Source organism: Leucoraja erinacea, unplaced genomic scaffold, assembly GCF_028641065.1.
Source record: "Leucoraja erinacea ecotype New England unplaced genomic scaffold, Leri_hhj_1 Leri_747S, whole genome shotgun sequence".
Taxonomy (NCBI): domain Eukaryota; kingdom Metazoa; phylum Chordata; class Chondrichthyes; order Rajiformes; family Rajidae; genus Leucoraja; species Leucoraja erinaceus.
Window position 1 is genome coordinate 32,659 of NW_026576671.1, and position 14,842 is coordinate 47,500.

A 14,842-nucleotide genomic window follows, 5' to 3' on the forward strand; every position below is an offset into this window, starting at 1 on the left:
CCTCCCGTGTCCGAGCCTTATTTCAAGACTGTTCAAAGCATCCGAATACACAACAATTGGCGACGAGGATAAAAGAACGAAGATAAGAACAAGGCCAGCAAGAAGAATCGAAAACAAGTTGAAAAATAGAAGTGTATTTTGGAAACAAAGTGGAACAGCACTAAGCCAAATGGTTTTGAATTTAGCGCCAAAAAGGAACAGGAACGGGAAGCAACAGCTCAGTGAAGAGCTAAGAAAACAAGCAGGGGCGGTAAGGGTCACCAAGCACGGTGTCAGCTTACCTGGAATGTATCCAGGGCTGTGCAGCCCACAGCCAAGCCCAAGCAGCAGCCACAGACGTCGGGTGGGGGCCTAGTACCGTGAAGGCCACGGACAGGTCTGGAAAAGCCACCGATAAGAGGACCGTGTAGCCCACGGCCAGCCCCAGTAGAAGCCACAGACGTCAGGTGAGGGCCTTGTACCGTGTAGGCCACGGACAGGTCCAGAGAGCCACCGACAGAAGCTGAGTCTTCAGCCCAACCGGGAACAGTCAACCCGGTGGGGGGAGGAAGCAAAGAAAGCCCGGTCGGGAGCAGAGTCAGCCCGACCGTGAACAGAAAAGCGGACAGGCCCGCGAGAGAAGCGGAGAGCCGTGAAAGCCCGCTCGCAAGAGACGGCCGAGAGTGGAGAAAGCTGAGAAACCTGAGAGGCACAGTCCCGTCGTTTGGGGCAGCGGGGACCAGCAGCAGAAAAGAGCAGCGACTCGCCTTCACCTTCCGCAGGGTGGCCACGGGAGCCAGCAACTGACCGTGGCGTGTCCAGTAGCAGCCGGGAGGGCTGTGGAGACAGCGGGTAGGCAAGTCGGCGGAGCAGCGGTGGAGAGGAAAGTCAGCAGGCAAGCAGGCCAGCAAAGCAGCAACCAGCCCGGGAAGCCGTCAAAAGCCAGCCTGGGAGGCGAGCCGGTGGAGTCAGCGAGAGTCAGCAGAGGCAACATCAACGGCTGAGCCAGCAGCAGCATCGGCGGTCCGGAGTGGCCAGCGGTGTTTAAAAGTAACACTGATGCGGGGGGGGGGGGGGGGGGGGGGAGCCAGCTAAAACAGCAGTGGAGGTCGAGGATGAACCAGAGTCCACAGGCCGCAAGTTGAAGCAGTGAAATCCTTCACAATAAAACTGTAATGCATTGTCACAGTAATAACAGGACCTTTGGATGTGTAATGCATTGTACTGTTATCAATAATTTAAGTAAATCTATGTGCATAGGAAGAATATGTTTAAAATGTTCTAGTTGCTATTAACGGGAAATGTGGGTTAATAGTATAAATCTATTATTATAAGATTAAGTAAGAGACAGTGTTTTAACAAGACGCTTCCCTAGCTTTATTGATTTATCTAAGTATGGGTCTATAACACAGTTGAAATCTCCCCCCATTATTATATTTTGAAAATTATGCTCTGCGATTAAATCTATTATTTTCCTAAAAAATTGTGGGTTATCAAAATTAGGCGCGTAAATATTTATCATAGTTAATGGTGTATTGTAAATTTCTCCCGTGACTAGATCATATCTTCCCTCTTTATCAGATATGGATTTCTTTCATTTAAAAGGTATGCCCTTTTAAAATGGCCGTGCCTCTTGCTTTAGAGGTGAATGAGGAGTAATAGGTTTGACCTATCCAATTGGCCCTTAATCTGATCTGAGTTTGTTGTTTCAAATGTGTCTCTTGTAGGAAAGCAATATCCATATTTAATGATTTTAATTGTGCCAGAATTCTACCCCTTTTAATTGGCTCATTCGCACCTCGGATGTTCCAACTACAGAAGGTGAGACCTCCGATATGTATTCGACTATTATCTTGCATTGGCTATTATTACCAGACTGTATAATTCAGATGATGCAGCCAAGTACCTCCGAATCCCGAATCCAGAGTTGTCCTTCATAATTTCTACAGTAGTTCTACATCTCCTGACACTATTAAACATAATTAAGGGAAAGAGAAAAACATAAAATAAAGTGTACATAAACATTATTGAGTCATACAACACATAATTGTGAATAAACAAAAAAAGTGAATGTAATTTATCAAAAAGGCGATAAAATACAAAAAGAAACACCTAAGGTAGCTAGATTTGTATTTAAATTGACCTCCGTCGATGAGATTATTCACTGGGCCTTATCCCCCTATTAGAATTTGACCCAACGTTAGTCGGTTCCCTCTAATTGTTACCAAAATTATCATATCAGGTCATCGCTGAACAGTTTAAAATAGAATAAAATAAAAGGGAAGGTAGAAGATTTGGATTAAAATAAAAGTAATTATGGGTTAAAATACCTCGTCAAAAATTACACTTATCATTTACCTGTATGTTAGTTAATTTATTATTAGTATTTAGTATTTAAAATATATGTCTAACCTCCCCCACCCTTCCTGCAATATAGTTAATCGCGTTAGTATAGGACATTACGCCTTTAACGTTGGTTGAGTTTATTGCGCGTAATTGGATAATAGGTCATATAGTGTGGAACAGATGCCTCATATCATGGCCATTTCAAAAGGAGACGGTCTCATAGTTCTCCGTGCTGAAGGGTTTGGTGACGAGCTTGCGACCTTGAGCTTTCATATGTGCTTTCAGTTCAGAAGTTTAATTCGGCCTGTGTTATTAAACAGCACATTCTTGCCAGTTAAGCCTGTCTGGGAACCGTCTGAAGCGTTCTAGTGTCTTAATTGGAACAGAAAAAACAACGTTTCACAGATAAAATGGCTATTAATCTGTTCCACCTTGAATTTTGTTTAAAATCTCCTGGGCGTATTTGCAAGCAGAGTCCGGGTCCGTGAATGAGCGTTGCTTGCCCTTAAACGTAATTAGCATTTTTGCTGGATAGATCACGCCATAACGAACTTCAGAATGTCCATATAAAATACTGCTTGCCCCTTTAAACTCGCGTCTTTTTGCCAGAATTTCCCGAGGATAATCCCTGTAGAATCGTACGATATTATCAGCGAATGTAAGATTTTCTCCATAGGTTATCTTCTTTAATAGAGTTTCCACAGTTGAAATATATAGAAACTTTACAATAATTTGCCTTGGTGTAGCATTATCATGTTTTTGGAAGCGACCCACTCGATGAGCCAGATCTATCTTTGGTTTTTCAGGAAGTTTGAAAACATCTTTAGGTAGATTAGTAATAAAATCACGCATTTGAAGGCCGTGTTCAGCACCCTCTTTAACTCCTACTATTCTCAGATTTTGCCTCCTTGACCTGGCCTCTAAATCTTGACATTTCTCATTCAGTTTATTCGTTAACTCCCAATTCGTATCGTGTTGTTTTTATCAGACCTGTTATCTCTTGGCCCATCTGTTCCATCTCACCCTCCATTTCTTCCATCAATTTTTCCGTGTCTGTTAATTGCTTCAGCAGGGTGTCATGTTTGTTGTTATAATCTCTCCGCATACTTTCCATTTCCTTCGCTGTCCTGGCCTCCAAATCTTTAAACTGCTGGTTCAGGGCTACATAAAGCTCTTTTACTTCGCCGCAGCTATTATCAATTTTCTTAGAAAGATTGCCCTCCATAGTGGAGAAGTTATTCTGAATTGTAGAATTCATTTTGGCAAATTGCTTCTGAAGATCTTTAGTAATGTCTTTAAGATTATTAGCTCTTACCGTTTCTTCCCAGCTTTTCATTTCTTTCTCCTTTGTATCACTTCTCGCAGCCATATCGCTTGTAAGTTGTTGAGGTTCCAGCTCCTCTTCCAAACTTTCAAACGTGGGTTCAGGGGTGGTTTCAAGCTCATCCAGAGTTTTTTTGGTGCTGGAAACTGATTGTAGTCTTCTTGGGTCCTCTCTGACCTCTTCTCTTTCTCATCCAGTTTTTACGATAAGATCGTTTAAAATCCCAAATCCACCAGTACCGTTGGATGGAGTCAGTACCCTTGACGTTCAGCAAACCTGATAAGAATTTTTAACTCGATCCTGGCATGGGAGTCGACTTTAAACACGATTTGTCTGGAGGAGAGCTCAGTGCAGCTGCCTTCACTGCTTCATAGCAGCCACCGGAAGTCTGTGAATTTTTAAATACTTATATAAAAAATAATAACATAGCTGATGTTTGAAGAATAGCAAATCCAAATGGTAGGGAATACTCATTTTATTGATCAGTTCACAAAACTTATTCACGAATTGACTATTTCTTATTGGACACAAAATTGATCCCGTATACGAATAAACCATCATATCATAATAGTATTATTTCTGATCACTCACCATTGACTTTTATACTTAAAATTGAGGGAATGCCGAGTATAAAACCTGTTTGGAGGTTCAATGCACACATATTAAATAACCCGCAGGGTTATGAGTATATAAAAGAACAAACAAAACTTTTTTTCGAAATAAATGACACGCCGGGTATTTCTGCACCGCTATTATTGGAAACCTTCAAGGCATATATTCGCGGCGTCATAATATCTTACCAAAGTTTTCAAAATAAGGAAAATAAAAGAGAACTTCAGCGGATAGAACAGAAAAGAAAATTATTAGAACTGGACAATGCAACTGACCCAACCATAAATAAACATAATAAGATAACTTTATTGAAATATAAAGTCAATAGAATACTATCGGCTAGAGTAATAAGATTATTCCAAATTACAAAACAAGCACACTTCGAATTTGGGGATAAGCCACATAAACTACTTGCGAGGCAACTCAAGCAACGAGAAAAGGAAAAAACTATTACTAAAATTAAATCGGATAAGGGTGAGTTTCTAACTGCCTAAGGATATTAATAAGAGGTTTGCCCAATTTTATCATAATTTATATACATCTAAAATAAAGGCAGATGTAAGTAAAATTACAAATGTTTTCGATAATTGCAAGCTCCCAAAATTGGATAGGTTAGAACAAGAGCAATTAGGAGTACGGATTACTAGTGAAGAAATAAAACAAATAATAAACTCACTGAAAAATGGGAAGACCCCAGGACCAGACGGTTTTAGTAATGAATTTTATAAAATATTTCAGGAGTCAATCATCCCAAGATTATTCAATTTATACATGCAGGCTTATACTGAAAATAAACTACCAGAAACCCTAGCAGAAGCAACAATAACGCTTATACCAAAAAAAGATAAAGATTTAGATGAACCCGGTTCTTATCAAGCTATTTCACTTCTAAATACGGAAAAGAAAATTTTAGCAAAGATTCTAGCTAGAAGGCTAAATAATTATATTAACAATTTAATAAATACGGATCAAACGGGATTTATACCCAAAAGACAATCATCTAATAATTTGAGAAGGCTTTTCAATATAATGTACTCACATAATGAGGACAATGAAGATATTTCAGTTGTCACGCTGGATGCAGAGAAGGCATTTGATCAAGTAGAATGGCAGTATTTATACAAGGTACTCCAAAAATGTAATACGGGAGAGAATTTTATTAGATGGATTAAACTACTTTACGATAGATCTACGGCAAGAATATTATCTAACAATACGCTATCTCCAAAATTTTACTTATCAAGGGGCAATAGGCAAGGGTGTGCCTTATCACCATTGCTATTTGCCCTTATGATAGAACCGCTGGCCGAAAGGATTAGAAATCACCCGAATATTCACGGATATAACAGCAAGGACTCAAAGAATAAAATTTCATTATATGCTGATGATATCCTTTTATATATTACTAATACACAAACGAGTATACCCACCTTATTAACACTAATTGAGGAATTCGGCTCTTTTTCAGGATATAGAATAAATTGGAATAAAAGCGAAATTATGTCTTTAAAACCACAGGATTCGAGACACTTACTAAAATTCCCCTTCAAAATTGCAACAGAAAAATTCAAGTATCTGGGTATTCAAATTACGAGAAGACACAAATCATTATTTAGTGCCAATTTTATACCACTATTAAATAAACTGAATGATACGATTAAATTTTGGAAAACGCTCCCGCTCTCATTGATAGGTAGAATTAACGCTATAAAAATGACTTTCTTACCACAATTAATATATTTGTTTCAAGCGATCCCAATATATATTCCAAAATATTTTTTCAAAAAACTAGATTCCACTATCACTAATTTTATATGGGACTACAGAACACATAGAATTGAACGAAAGCATTTGTGCAAATCTAAAGAAGTTGGGGGTTTATCATTACCTAACTTTATGTATTACTACTGGGCAGTGCATATTAAGAACATAATGTACTAGCTGGATAGTTCCACTCAGCAGTTGGAGTGGATAAGAATGGAGAAAGAGGAGTGCTATCCGCACGATATAGGAACGATCCTGCTCTCACCGATAAAATTGAATAGTATAATATATAAGAAGAACCCAATTATTCACAATATAATAAGAATTTGGAAACAAATAAAAGTATCCTTGAAATTAAATAATTTATCAGTACTAACCCCACTATTGAACAACACCGCATTCAAACCTTCTCTCATCGACAACACATATCAACAATGGGATAGATTGGGGATTAGGAAAGTAGGGGATATGTATGAAGTGGGCAAACTGTTATCATTTCAACAATTACAATTAAAATTTAAATTGAAGGGTAATCAATATTTTAAATATATACAGGTATGTGACTTTATGAAGAGATAAACACATAGATTTCAAACTATATTTTTAGATCCTTTAGAAGAAGCAATGATTATTAAGGCTGATTCACAAAAATTAATATCATACTTTTATAATAATATATTAAATAGAGAATCACCCTCAACAGAAGCATTAAGGGAAGATTGGGAACATGAGCTAATGATAAAGATCTCGAAGGATAGATGGGAAAAGTATTTGATGAATACACATAACTGTTCTATTAATGCAAGACATAATTTAATTCAATTCAAATTATTACATAGACTATATTATTCAAAAACGAGGTTGAATAAATTTTATCCAAACGTCTCTCCCAGATGCGATAAATGTTTGTTTCAAAACGCTAATATAACACATTCGTTTGTAGGATGTACAAAGTTGAATAAATTTTGGAGTGATATATTTGATATATTTACAAAGCTTTTCAAGTCAACAATAGAACCCAAAACGGAATGGGTTATATTTGGAATGATAGGAGAAGATACCAATTTAAATAAAGATCAAAATGTTTTTATTAATTATGGGTTAATAATTGGAAAGAAATTGATACTTACATTTTGGAAAAATACAACCATACCAACTGTTAAAATGTGGATTAGGAATATGATGGACATAGCACGCCTTGAAGAAATGGGACTCCGACTAATAGATAAATATGACCAATTCTTAAGGAGTTGGTCTCCTTTCATCGACTTTTTGGAATCATGTGCTGCAGCGATACCGTAAAGATTTCTGATTTTAGTTCATGACGTGGATAGATCTACATCTCCGAATACAGATTTGAAAAATTCTCTTTTAAGGTGCCTTCTCTTCTATTTCTACTTTCCATTTTCTCTCTTTCTTTTTTATTTTTTATATACACACTTCACGTTTTTCTACTCTCTACCATCTATTTTTCCACTTTTCCTCTTTCTATTGTTTTCTTTTTCTTGTCTTGCTTACTTCCTTCTCATAACATAAAACTAGAGGTTGTACATAGAATGGATTACGGTATTACATAATTGGCACCTAAAATTAGGTTTCACTGTACTGTTTTGTGCTGTATTAACTTCTAATAAAATAAACAAAACAAAAAAAAAAGTAAGAGACAGTGATTGTTGCTAAAGCTAATTAATGCAGAACTGTGTTATCTAGGGCAGATGCCAGTGTTTTGGCTGTACAGATGATATGTGTTTTCCTATCTTGAGGTAAGCAGTGTTTTGTCTGTATAAGAGCACCTGAACAGGGCACCTGGATAGCAACAGGTAGCATGGCTATTCAATGGATAGGAAAATGGCCCCAGTTAGATTCTGGGTGCAATTTTGAGAAATGGACTGAAGTCTTGGAGGCTTCGTTCATTGCTAATGATATCACTACAGAGGAGAATAAGAGCGCATGGTTCAAATTAGGCTTAGGAAGAGAGAATTATCATACCTTCCGTACGTTGCTGCTGCCAGCAGCGCCCACGAGAAAACGTACGAGGAGTGTAAGGTGGTATTAATGGCTCATTTCTCGCCAAAACCTCCAAGGGCATCCAGAGGCAAGGAGCTTGAACGAAAGAGGGCAGGGAGACCCTCAAAGGACAACGGTCAAGTGCAAAAGGACAAAGGTCAAGTGCAAAGGGACCAAGGTCAAGGGCAAAAGGACAAAGGTCAAGTGCAAAAGGACAACGGTCAAGTGCAAAAGGACAACGTTCAAGTGCAAAGGGACCAAGGTCAAGGGCAAAAGGACAAAGGTCAAGTGCAAAAGGACAACGTTCAAGTGCAAAAAGACAAAGATCAAGTGCAAAAGGACAAAGGTCAGATGAAAAAGGACAAAGGTCAAGTGCAAAAGGACAAATCAAGTGCAAAAGGACAAAGGTCAAGTGCAAAAGGACAAAGGTCAAATGCAGTGGACAAAGGTCAAATGCAATAGGACAAAGGTCAAGTGCAAAAGGACAAAGGTCAAGTGCAAACGGACAAAGGTCAAGTGCAAAACGACAAATGGCCAATGCAAAAGGACAAAGGTCAGGTGCAAAAGGACAAAGGTCAAGTTCAAAAGGACAAAGGTCAAGTGCAAAAGGACGAAAGTCGAATGCAAAAGGACCAAGATCAAATGCAAAAGGACAAAGGTAAAGTTCAAAGGGACACAAGTCAAGTGCAAATGGACACACGTCAAGTGCAAAGGGACACAAGTCAAGTGCCAAGTGACAAAGGCCAAATGCAGAGGAAAAAGGCCAAAGGTAAAAGGCAAAGGAAAATAAGTCAAAGGAAAAGGGAAATTGCCATCCAAAGAGCAACCCTAGCTATTCAAGCTGCATTCAGGGGTATGAAGGTACGGAGAGAGATCCGGAACAAACAGAAGGCAGCAACGGTAAAACAAGCAGCATTTAGAATGCATAGAGTATACCGTCAATACGAGGCAATGAGAAGCGCAGCTATAATAGTGCAAACCCATTATAGGGCACACCTTAAATGGTAAGTGACAAAACTTACATGAAGGTACGCAGCAGTGTTGTACTGCTTCAGGCAGCCTACCGAGGAATGCTTGTTCGAAAGCAGCTGCGGGGCATGCATAAATCTGCCAAGGTAATACAGACTTATTATCAGATGCATAAACAGCGTCAGTATTTTAAGAAACTAAGCTGGTCTGCCATTGCGGTACAGCAACGATACCGAGCATGCCAGATAAGAGATGTCCAAGTGAGACAGTATAAGAGTTTGAGAAGATCAGTGGTTTGTATTCAGGCCTTATACCGCGGGATCAAAGCCAGAGTATTGGTAGAGAAAATCAAGGCAGCATGCTGTATTGAGTCATTCATACGAATGTGCATTACAAGAAATAATTTATTGATGCAAAAGGCGGCTGTAGTCACTCTGCAAGCAGCATAACGTGTTTACCGATTAAGGGTACGCTACAAAGCTGTGCGTCAAGCAGTCATTTCAATCCAGAGATGGTACAAAGCATGTAAAATAGGACAATCCCAGTTTGTGCAATATCAGTCAATGAGGGATGCAACTATTACCATTCAGACTGCCAACAAGAGTATGGTAATTAGGCAGTGGGTTAAGCAAAAGAGAGCTACTGTAAAAGGTCAGTCAGTACTCCGTAGGAGTTGGTATCGGAAAGACTTAAAAACACAAATAAAGGCACAACAGAAAGGCTGAAACGATACAAAAGGCTTAAACGATATAGGAAAAACTTCCTCAAACGGAAAGATACAACAATTGTAGTGCAGTCTCACTACCGTGCTTATAAGGCAAGAAAACTAAACAGAGCACAAATCAAAGTCAGTGGTGTAGTGAAAAGACAATATAGATCTTACTCGATGAAGAACCAGAGATGTGACTTAAGTGGACACATAGATAAACTACAGAAAAGGCTTAAACGATATAGGAAAGCCAATGTTGTATTGCAAAGACAATATAGATCCTGCTTCTTGATAAAGAACCAGAAAGGTGACTTAAGAAGACGAGTAGATGAACAACAGAAAAGGCTTGAACGATGCAAGGAAATGGTGAAGAAATGTGTGACAATGAGTAGAAAACGGCTAATAGAAAAGTCTAAAGAAGAGAGGTCTAAAAGAAAGTCTAAAGAAGTCTAAAGAAGAAAAGTCTAAAGAAGAGAGGCTGGTCGGTCAAGGCAAAAGTACGCAGGACCGATTACAATTAGGACACTTCAGTATAGTCCAGCATGGAGCCTCCTTCACTGAGCAATGGACAAAGGGTTATGCATTGCAGAATCGCATGAAACACCAAGAGCAGATAAACAAGCAGAGAATCTTCCGGTGGCTGCTATGAAGCATTGAAGGCAGCTACACTGAGCTCTCCTCCAGACAAATCGCGTTTAAAGTCGACTCCCATGCCAGGAACGAGTTAAAAATTCTTATTAGGTTTGCTGAACGTCAAGGGTACTGACTCCATCAAACGATACTGGTGGTTTTGGGATTTTAAACGATCTTATCGTAAATACTGGATGAGAAAGAGAAGAGGTCAGAGAGGACCCAAGAAAACTACAATCAGTCTCCAGCTCCAAAAAGCTCTGGATGAGCTGGAAACTACCCCTGAACTCACGTTTGAAAGTTCGGAAGAGGAGCTGGAACCTCAACCACCTACAAGCGATATGGCTGCGAGAAGTGATACAAAGGAGAAAGAAATGAAAAGCTGGGAAGAAACGGTAAGAGCTAATATTCTTAAAGATATTAGTAAAGATCTTCAGCAGCAATTTGCCAAAATGAATTCTACAATTCAGAATAACTTCTCCACTATGGAGGGCAATCTTTCTATGAAAATTGATAATAGCTCTGGCGAAGTAAAAGAGCTTTATGTAGCCCTGAAGCAGCAGTTTAAAGATTTGGAGTCCAGCACAGCGAAGGAAATGGAAAGTATGCGGAGAGAGTATAACAACAAACATGACATCCTGCTGAAGCAATTAACAGACACGGAAAAATTGATGGAAGAAATGGAGGGTGAGATGGAACAGATGAGCCAAGAGATAACAGGTCTGAAAAAACAACACGATACGAATTGGCAGTTAACGAATAAATTGAATGAGAAATGTCAAGATTTAGAGGCCAGGTCTAGGAGACAAAATCTGAGACTTGTAGGAGTTAAAGAGGGTGCCGAACACGGCCTTCAAATGCGTGATTTTATTACTAATCTACTTAAAGATGTTTTCAAACTTCCTGAAAAACTAAAGATAGATCTGGCTCATCGAGTGGGTCGCCTCCAAAAACACGATAATGCTAAACCAAGGCAAATTATTGTAAAGTTTCTAGATATTTCAACTGTGGAAACTCTATTAAAGAAGATAAAATATGGAGAAAATCTTACATTCGCTGATAATATCGTAAGATTCTACAGGGATTACCCTCGGGAAATTCTGGCAAAAAGACGCGAGTTTAAAACTGCAAGCAGTGTTTTATATGGACATTCTGAAGTTCGTTATGGCGTGATCTATCCAGCAAAAATGCTAATTACGTTTAAGGGCAAGCAACGCTCATTTACCGACCCGGACGCTGCCTGCAAATACGCCGAGGAGATTTTAAACAAAATTCAACCAGGATCAGATTAATTGACATTTTGTCTGGAAACTGTTTTTTCTGTTCAAATTAAACCACTCGAAACCTTCAGACAGTTACCAGACAGTCTTATCTGCAAAGAATGTGCTATTTAATAACATGGGCCTGAACTGAAAGCACATAGGAAAGCTCAAGGTTGCAAGCACATCACCAAATTCTGAAGCACGGAGAACTATGAGACTGTCGCCTTTTGAAATGGCCATGATAAGAGGCATATGTTTCACACTATATGACCTATTATTTACACATATAACTAACTAACTAATTAACCAATTACACACAATATACTCAACCAACGTTAAAGGCGTAATGTCCTATACTAACAAGATTAACTACATAGCAAGAAGGGTGGGGGAGGTTAGACATATATTTTAATTACTAAATACTAATAATGAATTAACTAACATACAGGTAAATGAAAAGTGTAATTTTTGATGAGGTATTTTAACCCATCATTATTTTTATTTTAAGCCGAATCTTCTACCTTCCCTTTTATTTTATTCTATTTTAAACTGCTCAGCGATCACCTGATATGATAATTTTGGTAACAATTAGAGGGAACCGACTAACGTTGGGTCAAATTCTAACAGGGGGATAGGGCCCAGTGCATAATTTCATCGACGGAGGTCAAATTTAAAACAAATCTAGCTACCTTAGGTGGCTTTTTTGTAATTTATCGCTTTTTTGATAAATTACATTCACTTTTTTTGTTTATTCACAATTATGTGTTGCATGATTTAATCATTTTTATGTACACTTTATTTTATGTTTTTCTCTTCCCCTCAATTATGTTTAATAATGTCAGGAGATGTAGAACTACTGTAGAAATTATGAAGGACAACTCTGGATTCGGGATTCTGAGGTACTTGGCTGCATCACATGAATCATACAGTCTGGTAATAATAGCCAATGCAAGATAATAGTCGAATAAATACCGGAGGTCTCACCTTCTGTAGTTGGAACATCAGAGGTGCGAATGAGCCAATTAAAAGAGGTAAAATTCTGGCACAATTAAAATCATTAAATATGGATATTGCGTTCCTACAAGAGACACATTTGAAACAACAAACTCAGATCAGATTAAGGGCAAATTGGATAGGTCAAACCTATTACTCCTCATTCACCTCTAAAGCAAGAGGCACGGCCATTATAATTCGGAAGGGCATACCTTTTAAATTAAAGAATTCCATATCTGATAAAGAGGGAAGATATGTTATAGTCACAGGAGAAATTTACAATACACCATTAACTATGATAAATATTTACGCGCCCAATTTTGATAACCCACAATTTTTTAGGAAAATAATAGATTTAACCGCAGAGCATAATTTTCAAAATATAATAATGGGGGGAGATTTCAATTGTGTTATAGATCCATATTTAGATAAATCAATAAAGCTAGGGAAGCGTCTTGTTAAAACCAAGACCTGTGAATTTTTAAATACTTATATAAAAAATAATAACATAGCTGATGTTTGGAGAATAGCAAATCCAAGTGGTAGGGAATACTCATTTTATTCATCAGTTCACAAAACTTATTCGCGAATTGACTATTTCTTACTGGACACAAAATTGTTCCCGTATACGAATAAACCATCATATCATAATAGTATTATTTCTGATCACTCACCATTGACACATCACTCACTCACGCTATTATGGGAAACATTCAAGGCATATATTCGTGGTGTCATAATCTCTTACCAAAGTTTTCAAAATAAGGAAAATAAAAGAGAACTTCAGCGGATAGAACAGAAGATAAAATTACTAGAACTGGACAATGCAACTGACCCAACCATAAATAAACATAATAAGATAACTTCACTGAAATATAAAGTCAATAGAATATTATCGGCTAGAGTAATAAGATTATTCCAAATTACAAAACAAGCACACTTCGAATTTGGGGATAAGCCACATAAACTGCTTGCGAGGCAATTGAAGCAACGAGAAAAGGAAAAAACTATTACAAAAATTAAATCGGACAATGGTGAGTTGCTAACATTGCCTAAGGATATTAATAAGAGGTTTGCCCAATTTTATCATAATTTATATACATCCAAAATAAAGACAGATGTAAGTAAAATTACAAATTTTTTAGATAATTGCGAGCTCCCAAAACTGGATAGTTTAGAACAAGAGCAATTAGGAGCACGGATTGCTAGTGAAGAAATAAAACAAATAATAAACTCATTGAAAAATGGGAAGACCCCAGGACCAGATGGCTTTAGTAATGAATTTTATAAAAGATTTCAGGAGTCTATTCTACCAAGATTATTTAATTTATACACGCAGGCTTATACTGAAAATAAACTACCAGAAACCCTAGCAGAAGCAACAATAACGCTTATACCAAAAAAAGATAAAGATTTAGATGAGCCTGGTTCTTATAGAGCTATATCACTTCTAAATACGGATCAGAAAATTTTAGCAAAGATTCTAGCTAGAAGGCTAAATAATTATATTAACAATTTAATAACTACGGATCAAACGGGATTTATACCCAAAAGACAATCATTTAATAATTTGAGAAGGCTTTTTAATATAATGTACTCTTATAAGAAGGACAATGAAGATATCTCAGTGGTCACGTTGGATGCAGAGAAGGCATTTGATCAAGTAGAATGGCAGTATTTATACAAGGTACTCCAAAAATTTAATATGGGAGAGAATTTTATCAGATGGATTAAACTACTTTATGATAGATCTACGGCAAGAATATTAACTAACAATACGCTATCTCCAAAATTTTACTTATCAAGGGGTAATAGGCAAGGGTGTGCCTTATCACCATTGCGATTTGCCCTTATGATAGAACCGCTGGCCGAAAGGATTAGAAATCACCCGAATATTCATGGATATAACAGCAAGGACTCAAAGAATAAAATTTCATTATACGCTGATGATATCCTTTTATATATTACTAATACACAAACGAGTATACCCACCTTATTAACACTAATTGAGGAATTTGGCTCTTTTTCAGGATATAGAATAAATTGGAATAAAAGCGAAATTATGTCTTTAAAACCACAGGATTCGAGACACTTACTAAAATTCCCCTTCAAAATTGCAACAGAAAAATTCAAGTACCTGGGTATTCAAATTACGAGAAGACACAAATCATTATTTAGTGCCAATTTTATACCACTATTAAATAAACTGAATGATACGATTAAATTTTGGAAAACGCTTCCACTCTC